This window comes from Acipenser ruthenus, chromosome 32 (assembly GCF_902713425.1).
Source record: "Acipenser ruthenus chromosome 32, fAciRut3.2 maternal haplotype, whole genome shotgun sequence".
Taxonomy (NCBI): domain Eukaryota; kingdom Metazoa; phylum Chordata; class Actinopteri; order Acipenseriformes; family Acipenseridae; genus Acipenser; species Acipenser ruthenus.
In genome coordinates this window covers 8,953,894-8,972,500 of record NC_081220.1, presented here as the reverse complement: position 1 = coordinate 8,972,500, position 18,607 = coordinate 8,953,894, and the positions used below count along the sequence as shown (strand labels likewise).

Sequence of the window (18,607 nt, the reverse complement as noted above, 5' to 3'; positions counted from 1 at the left end):
AAGACCACCTCATGTGCCTCATCTTCTGACTGAGGCACTTAGAAAATAAGGACTACAAAAGAACAAGAGGTGAAAACAATAATTGTGAATAAATACATCAAGTTTCAGAAAGAAATGGCAAGCTTCAATTCCCAATGTATTGTTTTGCATACTTGAATTCCATCTTACACACGGTTCATTCCCTTCATGCTTAATGCATGGGTATTTGCTGTACAGCTTTTTTCAAATGGCCTTGTATTCAGAATTGTCACTTAGGCTGGGATAATTAGACAGGTCATAATTAGATACTTCAACAACCATTTCATGCCATATCCCTCTTGAATTGCCAGCCAGAAGACTTCTATGCACCAGGTCAGAAAATGGAGGCAGAGGGGTTCTATCATCCACTGTTGAACATCCTGTAGAGTATAATAACAAATAATAATACAAAACAAAAATAAGTCTGAGGCTGATATTCATTGATAACGAGTGCAATCTTAATAATGTGCAACAAAATTAAACTGATGAGCAACAAGAAAAAAATAAACATAAACATGTACTGACTCCGATTTGCAAAAGATTCCATGTATGCTGCGGAGTCAAGGGATAGGATTTCATTTATTTTTTTCGGAATCAGACTTCTGCTCAATTGATGTTACGTTCACTTGTTCTTCTGTGGGTATCTGTGGGATCCAGCTCTCTCCTTCCATCAGTATTATTAAAGTTTCTGATTGCATCTCCAATAAGATTTCGTCATCCTCAATCTCAGTTCCGTCAGTTTCCAGGACCAGTATATGCCCCTTTTTTGGAAGGCCAAGTTTTTGTGAACCTAAAAAGGTTATCAATAATTGATCATTTAGATTTATACATAACAAAATAAGAAATGGCAAGAACAACAGACAGCCATTCAACCTATTTGACTTTTTCATTCTATTTTGAATCTTTTCAGCAGTTGTTAGATCCGTGCTCCATTTTATGCCATCAGCCAATTCAACTACAGAATAATGAATCATCCCAACACTGCCTTAAAATTTCTATAAGAGACTGTAAAATATAAGTGGAATGTAGTTAATTACACCACCCGTCCACCCATTGCAACCATACAGAAAGATTATAAAAGATTATTTGGAATTATAGAAAGTTATATCAGTAACATTTTATCTACTCACCTTTTTCAAGAACTTCTTTGAAGGATGTTCCGCTGACCATTTTTGTTTGTTTAGGCTGCCGATCCCACACTTTGAAGACACCCACGGTGGACTTTGAGGTATAAAAAGAGTGAGGAACTAAGAGACTGGGAGCATGGAACTAGGAGATACCGGAATAGGAAAGAGGGAGAAGCCGAGGGAAGTAAACGAAAATAAAGAGGACGAGATTAGACAGCGAGTGGTTGTTTTTTTTTTTTTTTGTGCACGGACAGTGTCAATTTCGTTTTGTTATTTTTTTTCGTGGACTCACTCTGGGAGGACTGCGGAACTTGGTGATTGAAGACATTTGAAAAGAGGTACGGACAAGAACCTTTGCGTTCGTGGTTTATGTCAGGATATCAGGATCGCTCCTGAGGCCTTCAGCTGAAGCGCAGCACCCTATGGAGAGGGCTGCCCAAACAGGCGTCTGGACAGGAGCCCTAGGAGGAGGTCTGGACCAGAGAGTGGATGACGTATGGTTAAGTGAACAAATACACATTAAAATGCATCTAATGCTCAAAAATAAAACAATAATTCGAATAAACAAACTGTGCAAAAAAGGAAAACCAATCCAATTAAAATTCAAAAATCATGAGTGATAATACCGAATAAAATAATAATCAACACATTCGTCACCCGTGACATTACCACCACTGCGATCTTGAAAATGTTTGTATGCCACAGAATTTAAGATCTGAAACGGAATGTTTGGCATCTACAAAATGTCTAGCGAGTGGTGGATGAATATATTTTCTCCTAATTGAACTTTTATGCTCGCTCATTAATGTGCAATGGTAACTGTCTAGTAGTTTTACCATCATATTGCAAATGGCTAGGACAAGAAATCACATTAATGACATGAGCTGAAGCACAATCACTTGTAAGATACTGTACTCTTTTTTTTCGTTGTATGGCTTGTACATTTTCTTAGTTTTAAATGTATTATCACAGGCGGTACACTTACGATTTGGAAAAAATCCAGTAGATTTGTCCAGTAAACCTAGATCTCTCGAACATCTATACGAGTCAGCCCTTAATAAAGACCGAACGTGTTCATTTCGGCGTTTATGACATTGTCTATACACAACAGCTCTTATGTAATCCTATTGGTATCGAATCGATCGCAATTAATGTGTTCCATGTTTCCAGTCAGTTTGATAGTTTTAATACTGTATTACATTCTGAATATGAATAGAGCTGAATTATTAATTGTTGATAATACTTAGAATACCAGATACATATTTAGCATTAAAAAGCAATACATGTGATTTATTTAAACAGTCGTTCATTATTTTGTGTATCAGCGGCCACACAAAGCTGAGCGCAGTGCGGTATACTGTAATGATGCTCCAGTCAGTCTGTCCGGACTGCACCTGAACCAGCTTAAAAACACGAAGCCCCTAATAAGCTAATTTGTAAAAGTTAGTAAAGAGTTGCGCTAATATAACGAAGCTAAATTTGAACTCCTAGCTGGTACAACGAGAGAGGACGAGAGGGCAGGGCAGAGAAGGAGGGGGAGACGCTGCTAGGCAACCGGCTCGTGAACATTCCGCTCAGCTGAGGAGAGACCGTTAGGATTTAAAAATGCGAACGTTCCAAGCGGCGTTAGGCGCTTCGTTAAATTAACACACCGTTGCTGGCATTTGAATATAACCATATTTTAAATACTCAAATAGGACTGTATTAAAAAATATATGTTTTTCAAAGTAATATGTTATTTGGAATATTAAAACAATCAAATTAAATAACACATGTTTGGACACCAAAATATTGTTCAAAATATTGTTCCAGCAGTGTGGAGTAGTGGTTAGGGCTCTGGACTCTTGACCGGCGGATTGTGGGTTCAATCCCCAGAGGGGGACACTGCTGTTGTACCCTTGAGCAAGGTACTTTACCTAGATTGCTCCAGTAAAAACCCAACTGTATAAATGGGTAATTGTATGTAAAAATAATAATGTGATATATGTATAATGTGAAATAATGTATAAGGTGATATCTTGTAACATTTTTAAGTCGCCCTGGATAAGGGTGTCTGCTAAGAAATAAATAATAATAATAATAATAATAATAATAATAATAATAACGTGTTAGAAAATGTAAACAGCAGTTGGAGAATGCCGAAGTCGATCATCCTAGCATGTTAAACGAGGGCATTTCTCCTGTAAGCTGCGTCTAGTAATAGATGGTTTATACTGTTCTCAATGGTTCGCATCCCAGCCTGAGACCACGATCCAGTGGTCGACGGAGATGTTTTTCAAAGTAATATGTTATTTGGAATTTTAAAACAATCAAGTTAAATAACATGTTTGGACACAAAATATTTTTCAGTGACGTTAACAAGTAGTCTGTTTACAACAAAAATGCAATCTGTGTTAGGAACACTATTTTAGTCCGATTTAAAATGGAAATTAAAATGGTATTGAGTGCTGAAATTTATTATTTTTAAAAATAAGTTAAAGTCAGCTGTCAGAAGTGGGATTTGAACCCACGCCTCCATTCAGTGACCAGATCACACAATTCTTTAGAAAGACAGAGTCCTTGAGTCTGGCGCCTAGACCACACGGCCATTCTGACAAGCTGCGTTTGTTAATGTAGAAAACCGAATTATTTATTTCAGCACACACTAGGGGGTCGTATCAAGGCCCGATTGGGTTTATTACGCACATACCAACTGATGCTCCATGAATGATGTTAAGACAATTCTAAAAAAAAGAAACGGATTGAAGTCAACCCAAAAAAGTAAGATTATTTATTTCAATATCGTTATAGCTATAAACGATGCATGCTTTTTACAATAGCAATTGCTATTTGACAATGACCAATAAGTAATTTTGTTGCAATACTGTATACAATGTGAACAGAATCAGACTTTGCTCCGTTGTCTCGAAGAAACATCTTCAATTTGTATTTAAAAAGGACGCCAAACGTGGGGCTCGAACCCACGACCCTGAGATTAAGAGTCTCATGCTCTACCGACTGAGCTAGCCGGGCTGACTTTTCGAGGTTTCTTTCACTGTAACCAACTGAGCTATTAATTTGTCATCTTATTTGAGAAGATAGTGAATGACAGAACCAAAGATTCCAAATATAATCCACTGAACTGTAGTTTTCTTATCATAATGAAAACAGATTACACATGACCACAGTTCTGTATCAAAATTAAGTCGTAAGTATATGGTTTCCATTGTAGCTATTTACACACACTGCTCTGTTGTCTCCCAGGGTGTTATCTAACAAAACGACATATGCTGTGCTGCCATAATTGATTACATAGACTTTCCTGCCCCGTGTTGCTTTCTTCTTAGATGTGATCTCAGGTTCTGATGAGTTCTGCTCCCTCGATCACGTTCTGCAGCATCTCGCCTTGCTCATCACTCCCGTATGCTTTGGCTGCTTAACAGGTTGGTCTCTGTGGCGCAATCGGTTAGCGCGTTCGGCTGTTAACCGAAAGGTTGGTGGTTCAAGCCCACCCAGGGACGGTGCTTTATGCATTTCTTAATCACATTAGAAAATGGCACTCTGATACGCTGTTATTTCATCCAATTACTGAAGAATAAATGTGCTCTGTGTTTTTAGTTCAAAATAATACAAAACCAATATCGTCTTGTTGTGTGCCGAAACCCGGGATCGAACCAGGGACCTTTAGATCTTCAGTTTAACGCTCTCCCAGCTGAGCAATTTCGGATTGTCAAGCCTCCTTTTTCGAGATAACATTCTTTTTTAGAATAGTTGTAATATAATTACGTACATTTCTAAACAATCCGTTAGTAACATAATATCAAAGCGCTATAATTTATTTCAGCTCTTATGAGACAAGTATCTTTGCGCATTATATCATCCTTGATTACGATATGTAATATTAATTAATTGCTTCAGTTAATATTTAAAAAAAACTACTTTGCTAACAGAAGAAAAACAAGCTAGCAGAGGATGGTTTCGATCCATCGACCTCTGGGTTATGGGCCCAGCACGCTTCCGCTGCGCCACTCTGCTACAGTTGTCTCATGACTGAATTACCAAGCAGCAGAAAAAAAAAAAAAACTGAACATCGTTTTAACCAGACACACGGCAGTGGCCGGGCCGAACCATGGAAACGTTGCAAATCAGAGATGATCCGTTTTCTTTTCTCCCAAATACGGTATGCAAAGTATGCAACTTTTCTGCCCACTTTGATCACAGGCAGTTTTATCCCCCAGTTTCGGCTGCCAATTCCAATATTCTGTCTCTCTAAAGCATCTTAAATCGTGGAAAGCGCTCTTTGTTTAAAATTACACTGAAGACTTATTTTGTTCGACCAGCCTTACAATTAGATATTTTGTTGTTTTTAAGTAGATTTTGTGAAGCGCATATCGGGCGCTATAGAAAATATATATGATTAATAGATAGATTGGTTAATTGAATGTTAGCCTGCGTTCGATCTGGCAGGTTTAATTCTTCAAAAGACAACGCCGAAGGGTCTGATAAATGACACTGTAATTATCTGAGATGATGCATGTAGACAATAATGTAAAAATTATTATTATTTATTTATTTCTTAGCTGACGCCCTTATCCAGGGGGACTTACAATTGTTACAAGATATCACATTATTTTTACATACAATTACCCATTTATAGAGTTGGGTTTTTACTGGAGCAATCTAGGTAAAGTACCTTGCTCAAGGGTACAGCAGCAGTGTCCCCACCGGGATTTGAACCAACGACCCTCCGGTCAAGAGTCCAGAGCCCTAACCTCTACTCCACAAATGGTTGTTTTCGAATTTGTATTATTTAATTTCATTTTTCTTTTTAAATGTAGAGCTGTTTTATAGTTGTTAATGTATTATTATTAGGTTTGTGGTATTAATATTATTTATAATGTTCATTATTAACGTCGGTATTGTCGGTATTAAACACAGACAGATATGAGGTTCAGTCCAAACAGAGCGCCGAACTCAGCGAGGTCCAGCAGGGGACAGTAACTTCACACGGGGCCATTTCATCAACCATCACCTCAGAAACACAAACAAGCAAATCATTATTATTCTCCATTTTTAAAAGTCGCTCAGCGCTCTCCTGTAGCAGAGCGTTAAGTCATTTAAATTCAGCTCCGTGTGCTTTCTGAGCGGCTCACTTACTTAACGCGCCTGAATGCATCGCATTGAACACAGCGCTGAAAGAGCCAACATGGCGAACTCTGACATCCAGTTTCATAACCGCCTCCGACAGGGAGGCCAGCCAATCAGGCTCACATGCTGGGGATAGAGTGTTTCTACAGCCAATCAGACTCACATGCTGGGGATAGAGTGTTTCTAGAGCCAATAATACGCGATGGGTCCAACCAGACCCGCCTTCTGCTAGTGACGCTTTCATTTCAGTACAGGAAATAGAGAGGTTTGTTTTGTTCATGTGTGGAGAGGTGGTTGCAGTCAGTGATGATTTTACAACACGCTGTCTCCTTCTGTTTAAAGTATTTAGGCAGGGATGAAATGTTTTCTAATAATTAGTGATTTTTGTGTTTGTTTATTACCTGCACGGAGTTCCGTGAAAAGGAAAGCACCCCTTTTCTGTGTTGAATTTCACACACAGAGCGGAGCGCGTCAGTCGCAGCTACAGACAAGTCGAGCTTTTCAATGAGATGATTTACTGAGAAACAAACGCGTTGAAGCTCCAGCAGAGCTCTGCGCGATTCTGAAAGACCAAAGTAAAGTTACTCCTTGCAAAGCATGTTGTTTGTGTTCTTTCTTTATCACACCAGAAGAAGTCATGAATATATTTGAATGGGAAGGCTACAGTACAAAATAAATATTAATAAATAAAAACCGCGGTGTTTCTGATTGAAAAGAGGATTCCGCTAGACCAGTGTGAAACTCAAACCAGTGAAAATGGACGCGTCAGCGTGTCCGTGTCGCTCTTTCAAGACGAGCTCGCCTCTACCATCGAGCACGCAGTGAAAGCGGCTCTACACACCGTCTTGTGCGCGATTACTAAAGCTGTCGGCAGCAAATTCACTGAATTCAGAGTGGAAATGGAACAAAAAGGAGAAAGAGAATGAAAGTCTGAAGCTGAGATTGGAAATATCAGAGAACGAGCTGAAAGCTGTGCGAGGGTGTATAAACGCTGCAGATGCAGACACTAAACAACCTTTAATATTTCAAGGTAAGATTGATTTTATTGTGTGGTATTGCTTGGTCAATCAAACACCTTAAACCACCTTCTATTGGAAAGATTTTGGTTAGAATTTCTCTTAAGACACGTTTTAAAGTGTTTGATTATAATAAGCGCAGCTCTGTCCTGATATTGGTTATAAAGAGTCAAATCGAGGCATTGTATTTTATATATTTAAATAGGTATTCTAGAAAGTACTAGATTGGAAAATCTTAACCAGTCTAATTTAGGAGGCTTCAATGGCATCCTTCTGGTAAAAGTGATGTCTTGTATAGAGTCCCACTGAGACAGTCACAGACCATATTGCAGAGGGTTAGAATAATGATGTGTGATCTAATATCAACATACAGGCAGCAGCACATCGGGTTTCAGTGTTTCATTGAACTGTTTGACTGCGAATCTATTTTTAGATAAATGGTTTCATTGTATTCCGCTCCAGTGCTGTTGAGTTTGTCTTTGGTACAGTCGCGGCTCATTCGCTGCTCGTTCTTTTGCTTTAGTCCTGTTTCCTTCTTGTTCCACACACACACATTTACACGATCTTTCCAGACCTCACTGTGTGAATAAAGGGGGCGGCAGCAGCACCCTGCCTGCACCAACCCGGTGTAAGATTTTGGACCCGAGTGGTTCCACAAGTTCAATTAAGGGTTGAAGTTGGAGGAAGTAAATACAACACAGTAAGGTGTCAACTGAATTGTATCATTTTATTGAGTCTCTAGATTGAGTCTCTAAATAAAGTACTTTGTTCAGCTGATGGTAAGCAGAATTAGGAAACGATCGCTCATATTGCTTATAAACATTTACTAATCCAGGTTATTATTTAAGAGCAGAGATGAGTTTGCACAGGATACATACAATAGGGAGAGCCACACCATTACAAATGTATTTTAATACTACAAGGGATGTTATTGGATTTATATCAACAGGTCATGTGATGTTGCTCAAGTAAGCTTCCAGTGTTGTTGCTAATGATTATTACACAGGTGGAGTTTGTACAAAAAACATATTGCTGCACTTGAAAAAGTTTGAGTTGTGTAAATCACCTGTTTAAATGAAACTGCTTTGAGAATAAGCAGGTTATCCTGCTGCAGTCGCTTGTCTGCTCATTGTATTTGACACATTTGAAACTTGTATTCTGCGTTGACCGTTTCCTTCAAAACCATTCTCACAATACAGGATCAGGTAACAAAAAGACATTCCTCAGACACTTTGCTAAGACTGCAAGTCTCCAGGCTTGGTTTCTAAGCATGTTTGCAGTAGAGAAATGGATGTTTGCATTAGAACAATGCAAAGGCAGAACGGTGGTCATGATGGTGATTGACAGGGAGGTAGAAGTGGATGCAATGCTCCAGTGTGAGGCTACAGGAGGTGAGAAAGCCCAGCAGCACTGAATCTTGTACAGGACGTAGAATAAAAAGATGTTCATATGAAAATGCCTTTTCCTTCACTTTGTTCATAGGAACACAAACACAGCGTTAACCGATAATTCCAATGTAGAATAACAGGAATGGTATCAATGCCATCATGTACCTAAACCACCAAACTATTATACCGGCTCACCCCTATACGAAATAACTGAGGAACAGTAACTTTAAATCCCTGATCAAAGCAACTAACAAACCTAGCTGGTAAGTAAGAGATCTAATTGTATACAGTTTTGTTTCCCACAGATCCCAAAGAGAGCCACGCTATCCCTGAATCTGAAGCACAGGAAGGGCCAAAGATAGAAGCAGGAGTGCTGTGCAAGTCTAATGCAGGTTACAGAGCTGGCATGTGTTAAAGATGAAGAGGTCCCTCAACAGGAATGTGTTCCTATTAAAGAGGAGTTCATAGAGCAGGAATGTGTCCCCATCGCAGAGGAACTTCCTCATGAAAATCATGTCTGTACACTTGAGGAGAACAACAAGCTGGGATCCAACCTGTGTGATGACTCTCCATCTGAATGTGAACTGGGATTTAGAGGTAATCCTACAAAACAAGCAGCATTGAGCTGCCTGTTCATCCTGCAGAAACTGGTACAGAACACCAGCAGTGTGCTTGAGATTCATATTTTAACCAAGGGGAGCTGCCCAACCACTATGTCAACAAGGACATCGCTGTGCTTGCTTCTGAGGCACCTGCTAGATGTGCAGCCGCTGCCACGCCTCTTTAAAATGCTGTGAGATCAGCGTTGTCCAATCACGCTCCTGGAGGCCATTCCACTCCACATTGAACAGGTTCAGTTATATAAAGTGATACTCCTGTGTCTGGATGGACACCCCTGTGTTAGATCTTTGCCTTTCCTCATTCCTGGTAGGCTGTTTGCAGTTCTGCTCCCACAGCTTTACAGAGCTACAGGGATCACATGTCTCATCACTGGGTGATGCCAAATCCAGTCGGGTTGCTCAGCGTCACCAGAAGAAACATTTCAGTAGAGAATTTCTGTGGAGAATGTATGCAGCAGGATCACAAACATGAGTCTTATTTTATTTCTTACACTTTATGCAAATACAATATCATTTTTAAACGCTCATCTCACTGCAACTATCCCGAGGACTGTAATGTTTGCTCGCAACGCCACATTTCACTTCTGTGTGTCTCACAGTAAGCATTGCTGTGTTATTATTGTCACAGTACAGTAAGAATGTGTGTGGAGGTGTTCTGTACAGCAGACCAGCTCAACAGATAATTTCTATATTAATTATTAATTATCAAAAAACAAATTAAATATTAGATACATTGCAGTACTATCAAAATGCAGGTACTAAATAGGATTTTTCATGATGCTCTGTTGGCTCGATTTAAAATATTCCATTTTAAACATTGTTTTTCATTTTCCACTTGGCTGACATGTTGACATCATTTTTGCTGTGACTAAAACTTGCGGGACACTAACTGGTAAATGAATCTGCCTCATCTCAAGCAACCAATCACTGAACTGCTCATTCACTTGTGTTCAGAACAGTGCATGTGGAAGAATGCTGTACAATAACCTTTGTCTCTCTTCTCTTTCTTTCTTTAGCTTCTAAAGTAGATGAAGGAGAACACGACTCCACTCTATCACCCCAGTGCAAAAACGCTTCTAAAGGCAAACCACAGTGCAAGAAGCACAGAGAAACGACACCCCAAGAAGAAAATGTGAAGACATTGAGAACTCACTCAGTTACAATCCCTTCCTTACAAGACAGACACCCACTTACTGTGCAGAGTACAGAGACGCCACATTCTGTATGTTTTAACAATTCTGAAACCCAGGGCAACTTGAAGACCTTGCCTCATTCTATTAAAGGTGGGAAGAGTTCCTGTCAATTAGATGTTCCTAAAACTCACAAGGGAAATCCCACAGGAGGGACTCCGTGTTCCTGAGCTGATTGTGGGAAGAGTTTCAATCATATATCACTGCTTAAAAGGCACCAGCGCATTCACACAGGAGAGAAACGTTATCACTGTGCTGTTTGTGGGAAGAGATTCAGTCAGTTAGGAAACCGCACAAGACACCATAACATTCACACATATGTGTAATCCTATCCCTGCACTTAGTGTGAAGACGTTAAGTCAGTTGCAGGCTCTTACAGGACTTGAGAACATTCTCAGAAATGCAGACACTTGGGGACACCTAAACAACAGGAGTGCATTCGACTAAATACAGAAATATTAACTGAAAACAAAAGAATAAACTTGCTTGATAAATAGGGTCACCCCTAATCACAATCTGTTCAGATCAAAAACTCACCAAAATCTGTGTTCATCATGTTGTTGAGCATTCTGATTGTGTTACATCACATTAGTAATATATTAAATAGATTGTTATTATGAGTGCAAGTTTCTCTTTTTTTTCCTCCTGCATTGCTCAGCCTCTTGCAGTGTGTTGTGTGGAATCTTCCCTGATACCATGGTGAATCTGCGGTACCTCAAGACGCAGCACAGTATACCACAGTTATCATGCGGGCAGCTTGAAGTGGAAAATCAATACTGTTTCCAGCAGGGTGTGCCAGAGACCTTTTAGCACTTTAATGGGCTGCATACCATTGCTTCTTAACAAGGTGATTTCTGCTCCTGATGTGTTGAATACTCCCCTCTCTCTCTGGGGGACTCTATTAAACAAACAGGCACAAGGTATTTAGAAATCACAGCTTTATTACATCAGCTTAGATTCTCTCGTGTACCAGTTCTCTGTGCATGGAAACAACATTTTCATGAGCCATCTGTGAAAACAGCACAAGAACTTTACACATGGCTAATTTATATGGCAACCCCTACCTTTCCCCTTCATTTACATGACGTCTGATGAAAGCCAGGTTTTCTCAAGTAAAGTAAACTGAGCGAATGGGAACCCGAAAAAGCATTTTGCGCAAGATATTTTTATTAAGCAATTCCAGTGGTTTGCAGAAGTATTCACCCCCCTACAAAGTTTTCACATTTTGTTGGCACCTGAGCGTACTCCACGACGCTTTCAAATTAGACTTTACATGTAGAATCTACACAAACTACTCCACATTGATAAAGTTAAAGGTCACAAAATTAGTGAAATAGTTTTAGCCTGTATGTACTCAAAGTGGTTTAACTTGTAGATAATTACATTCAGGCATATAAAGACTTTCAAGCTGCAACTCACATAGTGAACCAACAAAGCAACCATGAAGACCAAGGAGCTTTTGATACAAGTCAGGGATAAAGTGGTAGAGAGGCACAGAGAAGGGTACAAGAACATTTCAAAGGCTCTGATTATCCCTCTCAGCACAGTGAAGGCCATCATTAAGAAGTGGAAGATGCATCATACCACCCAGACACTACCCAGATCAGGTCACCCTCCCAAACTGAGCAGCTGGACAAGCAGGAAACTGGTTCGGGATGTCACTGAAGCCACCAATGACCTTGAGAGATCTGCAAAGTTCTGTGTCTAAGGTGGGAGTCAGCATTCACACATCAACAATAAGCCAGTCCCTACACAAAGCTGGCCTGTATGGATGGGTGGCAAGAAAGAAGCCATTACTCAAAAAGCAATTGAACTACTGGTGACACATTTGCTTTTTATATTTCCATATTTCAGCACATGCATCAGTGATCTAAATAGATTCAGTTCTCTTGTCTGTTGATTGTCTGTTAACTCCACTGCAAGGGATGTTGCCCAGTCGGAGGAGCACGTCAACCCGAGCCCTTTTTGACTCTGGGTGTAATAATAAATGTGTCAATTAGCAGACGCTGTTATCCAAAGCAACTACACAGACTAGGGAATGAACTATACACCAACAATTTCTGCTGCAGAGTCACTTCCAATAGGACCTCGGTTTTACATCTCATCCGATGGACGGAGAACAAGGAGGTTAAGTAACTTACTGTGAGAAGATGTGTCTCCTAACCTCTGTCCTAAGTCTGTCTCCACTCAGTTTATAACTGTGTACTCTAGTCCTGGTCTCTCTGCTGTGCTTAAAAGAGTGACTACAGTTAACTCCAACTTTTTAAAAGCTTTTTAGTCTCCTCTAGTCTTTTTTTTGGTCCAGACTGAATAGATTTAGTTCCCTCAACTGTTCTCTCAGCATATTTAGGGTTGGTTGAGTGTACAAGGAAAACAACTGACTCTGGAGAGGAGTTACCAATCAATGCCAGCACACTGGAGATCCAGAATTCAGAACACAGAACCAGGGAGGACATTCGGCCCATCAGTGCAGCAGCTGATTAATCTCAAACCTGTTAAGTCGGGTCTTAAAGGATCCCAGCCCTAACAACATGACTTGGTAACCCATTCCATCCCCTCACCACACTCTGTGAGAAGGTGTCTCCTACCCTCCATCCTATAGCTATCCACACTTAATTTCCAACAGTGCCCTCTGACCCTGGTGTCAGTGCTATGCTTGAGGTATTAGTTTGGGTGAACTTTGTCAACACCTTTCAAGTTTTTGAAGACTTCAGTCAAGTCCGCCTAATTGTTCTGTGTTCAAGCTAAACAAATTCATTACCCTCTTCACAGCTCGTTCCTTTAAGCCCCGGGATTAGTCTTCATCTTTATGATTGCATCCCTGTTGCTGGTAGAAATAAGTCTATCACAACACCAAGGTCTTTCTCTCACACCCACTGTGTATTTCAATCCTACTTTTTTCCTTCTAAAAAGAGACTTGGTAATACATTTGTAAAATGTTTCAATAAGAAACATGCACTCCACACTGTACAGCAGCTGACTGATTTGCTAATGAAAGAAGCAGCTCAACCACAACACCTGGTATAATGAACATGTTTGTGAGCCAGGTGTTTGCAGTACTGTACTGTAGATATGAAATTCCAGAGAATGCTTCATTTTGCATGACTGATAACTAATCATTCTATTGCCTTTAATACTGTATATGGGGCCACCTGTCTGCACCTGCTGATCCCAGCACTGATCCTGCTCTGTGTTAAGAGAACAATGGAGATCACTGACACTGTGTCAATAGATTTGGATCATAGGGTATAGAGGAAATAGTTTTCAAGTGAAGTATGGAAATTTGGAAGAGGAGGGCATCACACAGTATCACAGTGTAGAGAAAGAAAGGGTCCTTGATGAGGGTTTAGTGGTGAAGGAGTGCATTTGCCAGGGAGAGGGTATAAAACAGAGCAGGGTGCAGGGACCAGAGCAGCTGAAGAGTGGAAAAGCAGCATCAGCACCTTGTCAAGATGAAATCCTGGACTACAAGAGCCATTCTCCTCTCGGTCCTGACAGCATGTCTTCTGTCAGGGGCTGGTAAGACTGCCTTTCTCCTGAGTAACATGGGGAGGGAGGGAGGGATTGCATTGATTGCCTTCAGCCTAAAATAAATGGGGGAAGAGATGGCATTGACTGACTTTCATCAGAATAACAGAAGGGTAGGGAGATAGCAGACAGTCTTCCATGAGATAACATAGTGGAGAAGGCAGGCTTTTCCTCAATGCTGCATCATTGAATAATCAATTTATCATAAGAATATCCTTCTTTGTTCTTAATTTGTACATTGCCATTTAAAAGAATGATTCCACCCCCTCCATTTCCTCTGTGTGCAGATGCAAGGAGCCTCCTTGAGGACTCTGAAGAGCTGGGAGATGATGATTACCAGGCCAGCAAGAGAGAACTGGGTAAGATCCATTCTTCCAGAACTCAATCCCATAATAAACCATTGCAGGGTGTGAATAAAATACACTGAGATTTTAAAATGTTCATTCAGTTTGATTTACCTTTTTCACAAAATATACATATCCTTGAAACATATAGACCTGCTCTTTCATTTATTGTGCTAATATTCAAACCACTTTTTATACAGCAGATTTAATATAATAATTTATTTAAGAGATATTAAAAATGCAAACTGTTTACTGCAAGTTGATTTATTACAGTTCCTTGCCTTATATAATATGTGGCACTTTAAAGTGGTTTATTTATATAATATTAATTAAACTATTCTACACTGTTGCAGTTATTAACAAAAGTGCAGAATTTTATGACCATAATTACATGTTTTCAATACAGATACAAAAATCTTAATACAATTTAAAAAAAATCCCAGTTTTCCTAATCGGTCCGTTTGCATTCTCCATTCCATGCTGTCATTCCTTTCATAGCACTGGATACAACACAGGACTGTTCTCATTAAAAATGTAACCACAGCCTGTGTTTACAGATCTCAGCAACACTTTGGAAGACTCAGAGGAGCAGGAAGGAGCACTGGAGAACAAGAGAGCGCTGGGTAAGGAAAGAAAGAAAGAAAGAAAGAAAGAAAGAAAGAAAGTAAGAAAGAAAGAAAGAAAGAAAGAGAAACAAACAGAAAGAAAGAAAAAGAATGAAACAAAGAAACAAAGAGAAACAAACAGAAAGAAAGAAAGAAAGAATGAAAGAAAGAGAAACAAACAGAAAGAAAGAAAGAAACAGAAAGAAAGAAAAAAAGAGAAACAAACAGAAAGAAAGAAAGAAAGAATGAAACAAAGAAAGAGAAACAAACAAAGAAAGAAAGAAAGAATGAAAGAAAGAGAAACAAACAGAAAAAAAGAAAGAAACAGAAAGAAAGAAAAAAGAGAAACAAACAGAAAGAAAGAAACAGAAAGAAAGAGAAAGAAAGAAAGAAAGTTTCTTATTTGCAGGATTTAAGTTAAGCAATGACAAAAAAGCACAGTCTTGCACAGACCACACAATTTGTTTAGAAACCCAATCTGACTAATCATCGCTAATCATGCATAACATCAAGGGCTACTGTATATCCAGGAATCTCCTGGTTAAACCTCACAGCTCTGCATTGCAATGTAATGGGGAACTCTCTGCCTCCCTGTGTTAAGTGTCCTATGAAGCTGTGCACTGCAGTCGAGGGAATCCTTCATTGCTTCATGAAGCTCTCTTCTCCCTGTTCCAGAGGCAGAGGATTCAGGTGACAGTGATGCTGAACTGGACAGTGATGGACTCAAAGGAGAGCGGGAGTTGGGTGAGTCCTTTGAAAAGCATGTCTGGGTAGTGTGTGGGTACAACGTTAAACCTTCAAGAGGAACACATTGTGAATTACAGATGATAGACTTAAGGCCAAACCCCAGTGAATCTGAGCACATTTAGCTGCTGTTTCTCTACTGGCACTAACACAAAGTGCCCAGATCTGTTTCCTAATGTACATCTAACTGTATAAACCTATTTCTGTTTTACCTGATAGGAGACAATATGATGGAGAAAAGAGCTGACAGTGAGTACAGATGGCCTGTAGCTTCTTCGGTTGAGTGTCTGTCTGTCTGTCTGTCTGTCTGTCACACTGATGCGGAAGAGGAAAACACAAAGCTTGAGGGATATACACTTTGAAAATATTTCACCTGTTTGCATTTAACATGTGAATTTAAATGTGTTGATGTAGCACCTTTAATAAGACGTATTGTATTAATCGATCACCTTAAATGTCAGTAAGAAGGATCGCCCAACTGAGATATAATAACTTGACTAAAAGGTTGTCCTGTTCCCTTACCTTTTTATCAATCAATATTTATTTTATATAGCGCCTTTCATAGTTCACCACAGTTGTTTTGTGCATAAGTCTGTGTGATTCTTTTCATATGTAATGCAGACTGAAATATCTTTCTGTTAGTAAGTGCCATCACCATCTAGTGCATAGCAGTCTTTCTATAAAGACACTTTGACTGATCCAGCCTACATTATGTACATATATCTAAGACAGGCAACTAGAACTGAAGAGCAGCTCCTGAACTCAGGTGAAAACATTGTAACACACACTCTAACAAAATGAAATCTGAAGCTCCTTACTGTTCAGCAATCTTCTTTAATGTACATTGAAATCCTAATCCAAATTTGGAGAGTTCCTCAACATGGTCTGTGTTTAAATAGAAGGGATGCAACCTACTGTTTGTTTAATGATCTTCACGTGCTTTCTGTCTCCTGAAGTGGATTCTGAAGTGGTCCTGACACAGTCCATGGTAGTGAAGAAGGATGACCTGTCCAAAAGATACTACAGAAGTAAGTGTGTGTCTCTCTGGAGCTGGCTCCTGGTTTGGGTGAACTGCATGGATTGTAGACTGAAGGTCAATTGATTGAAGACATTGAGAAACACTTCAGTATTACAACATATTCTACCATGGAGTGGTTTCATAGTTCTGGACAGACTGGAGGAAACACTTTGAAATGTGCCCCTTGGTGTCTTCATTAAGCCAGTAACAGCTATCAAAATCAACTGATATTCTCAGAGGAACAGAAAACATTCCAGTAAATGGAACTCAAACATGAATATAAAGTGAACTATTAAATCCAATAACCACTGTTTCTGTTTTTCTTTTTCTTTGGAACAGCTTACTGTTGTAAGTATTTTATTTTATTATGGTACATTAATATGTAGAAATGAATTGTATATATATTTTTAAATTGTATTTAATGGTGTATGTTTATTTCATTTCCAGATTATAGCATCTGTGCTCGTGGTAAGTGTGAATCTGATATTTTAATAAAAATGTGACTGTACACTACAATACAATACACATGTACTGTGCGCGTCACAAGAAATGAATACATGTTAACAATGGGGCCTCCTACAGATGATGTTGAGAATATGGAATGGGGTATTATTGTATAATAGTATGAATTAGCTGCTCTTAATAAGAAATGCCATCTTCATTTAATACATACTCACATAGTGAGGTGTTCTGTATCCTGTGGGAGGGGATATAAAGAAGGAGCCCTGGCTTTGGATTTTGCCAATAATAGAAATGTACAAATAGAGAGACACTCCTTTGAAATATACAGCTCTCTAATACACTACTGAGGCCACTACATCCTTCACTCTTTAATCTCTACCCTCAGAAAAGGCTGCTCTGTCTATTCAATGACCTGACCATGGAAGTACTATGTTTAACTGCTCTTGTGAAGCACTTCCTCTGCAGGACTCCTGAAGGAACATAGTGCACCCTGTGAACTTACCATGACAACACCAGTGATTTACCGTTTAAAAAATAAATAAATAGAAAAAAGCAAGAGTTACCAGGACATCAAGGGGAATACAATGGAGAGACTCGGAGCGTTAAGCCATTTCAACGATGAGGTCTTGTGAACCATTCCGTGCACCCGGATACTGGACTTTCGCTGGCTGTAGTAATTTTACTACAGAATACTACACCTTGCAGTAAAAAAAGTTAACCATGCCCAGTGTTAAACATTATTATTATTATTATTTATTTCTTAGCAGACGCCCTTATCCAGGGCGACTTACAATTGTTACAAGATATCACATTATACATTATTTCACATTATACAGATATCACATTATTTTACATATAATTACCCATTTATACAGTTGGGTTTTTACTGGAGCAATCTAGGTAAAGTACCTTGCTCAAGGGTACAACAGCAGTGTCCCCCACTGGGGATTGAACCCACAACCCTCTGGTCAAGAGTCCAGAGCCCTAACCACTACTCCACACTGCTGCCATGGTGGAGGTTGTGTGATGGTCCGCAAGTTTCAAAGCCCGGTCCCAGAAGCAGACCCCAACCCGTGGCAAGTTCCTTCTTTCAATCAGCTGGTGTTTCACTAAACTCCACACTCTTTAGCCTCCCCGAGTCGGCCTGCAGCCCAAAAATAGCACGCCAGTATCAGATTGTAATTCCTATTTGAAAACATACCTATCATTACTTTTGCATTTAATGCAAATTATTAGCAAACAGCATTTATAAATTAAATAAAATACCTTTAAGTGCGTTGCTCCGGCTGGTTGGTTAATGGAGTCAAAATTGAGTTTTTTTTTATTTATTTTTTTAGTAAATCGTAAAAATATACTTCATCTATTCAGGAATACAGTATTGCTTTAAGACAACTGGATAAAACAGCACCAGACACTACAG

General features: G+C 39.4%; 1 long non-coding RNA gene and 3 other non-coding genes across 4 annotated transcripts; 2 read left to right on the top strand and 2 right to left on the bottom strand.

Moving 5' to 3' along the window:
• Positions 1-3,630: 3,630 nt before the first annotated feature.
• Positions 3,631-3,740, bottom strand: trnal-caa (transfer RNA leucine (anticodon CAA)). Its single transcript has 2 exons — positions 3,704-3,740; positions 3,631-3,676 (listed from the first exon to the last, which is right to left on the bottom strand). It is a non-coding gene; the product is annotated as a tRNA-Leu (tRNA).
• A 344-nt stretch (positions 3,741-4,084) lies between these two features.
• On the bottom strand, positions 4,085-4,157 carry trnak-cuu (transfer RNA lysine (anticodon CUU)). The gene has a single exon. It is a non-coding gene; the product is annotated as a tRNA-Lys (tRNA).
• A 414-nt stretch (positions 4,158-4,571) lies between these two features.
• trnan-guu (transfer RNA asparagine (anticodon GUU)) lies at positions 4,572-4,645 on the top strand. The gene has a single exon. It is a non-coding gene; the product is annotated as a tRNA-Asn (tRNA).
• A 1,838-nt stretch (positions 4,646-6,483) lies between these two features.
• LOC131703031 (uncharacterized) lies at positions 6,484-11,106 on the top strand. The gene is made up of 2 exons (XR_009309649.1): positions 6,484-7,302; positions 8,982-11,106. It is a non-coding gene; the product is annotated as an uncharacterized LOC131703031 (long non-coding RNA).
• Positions 11,107-18,607: the final 7,501 nt, after the last annotated feature.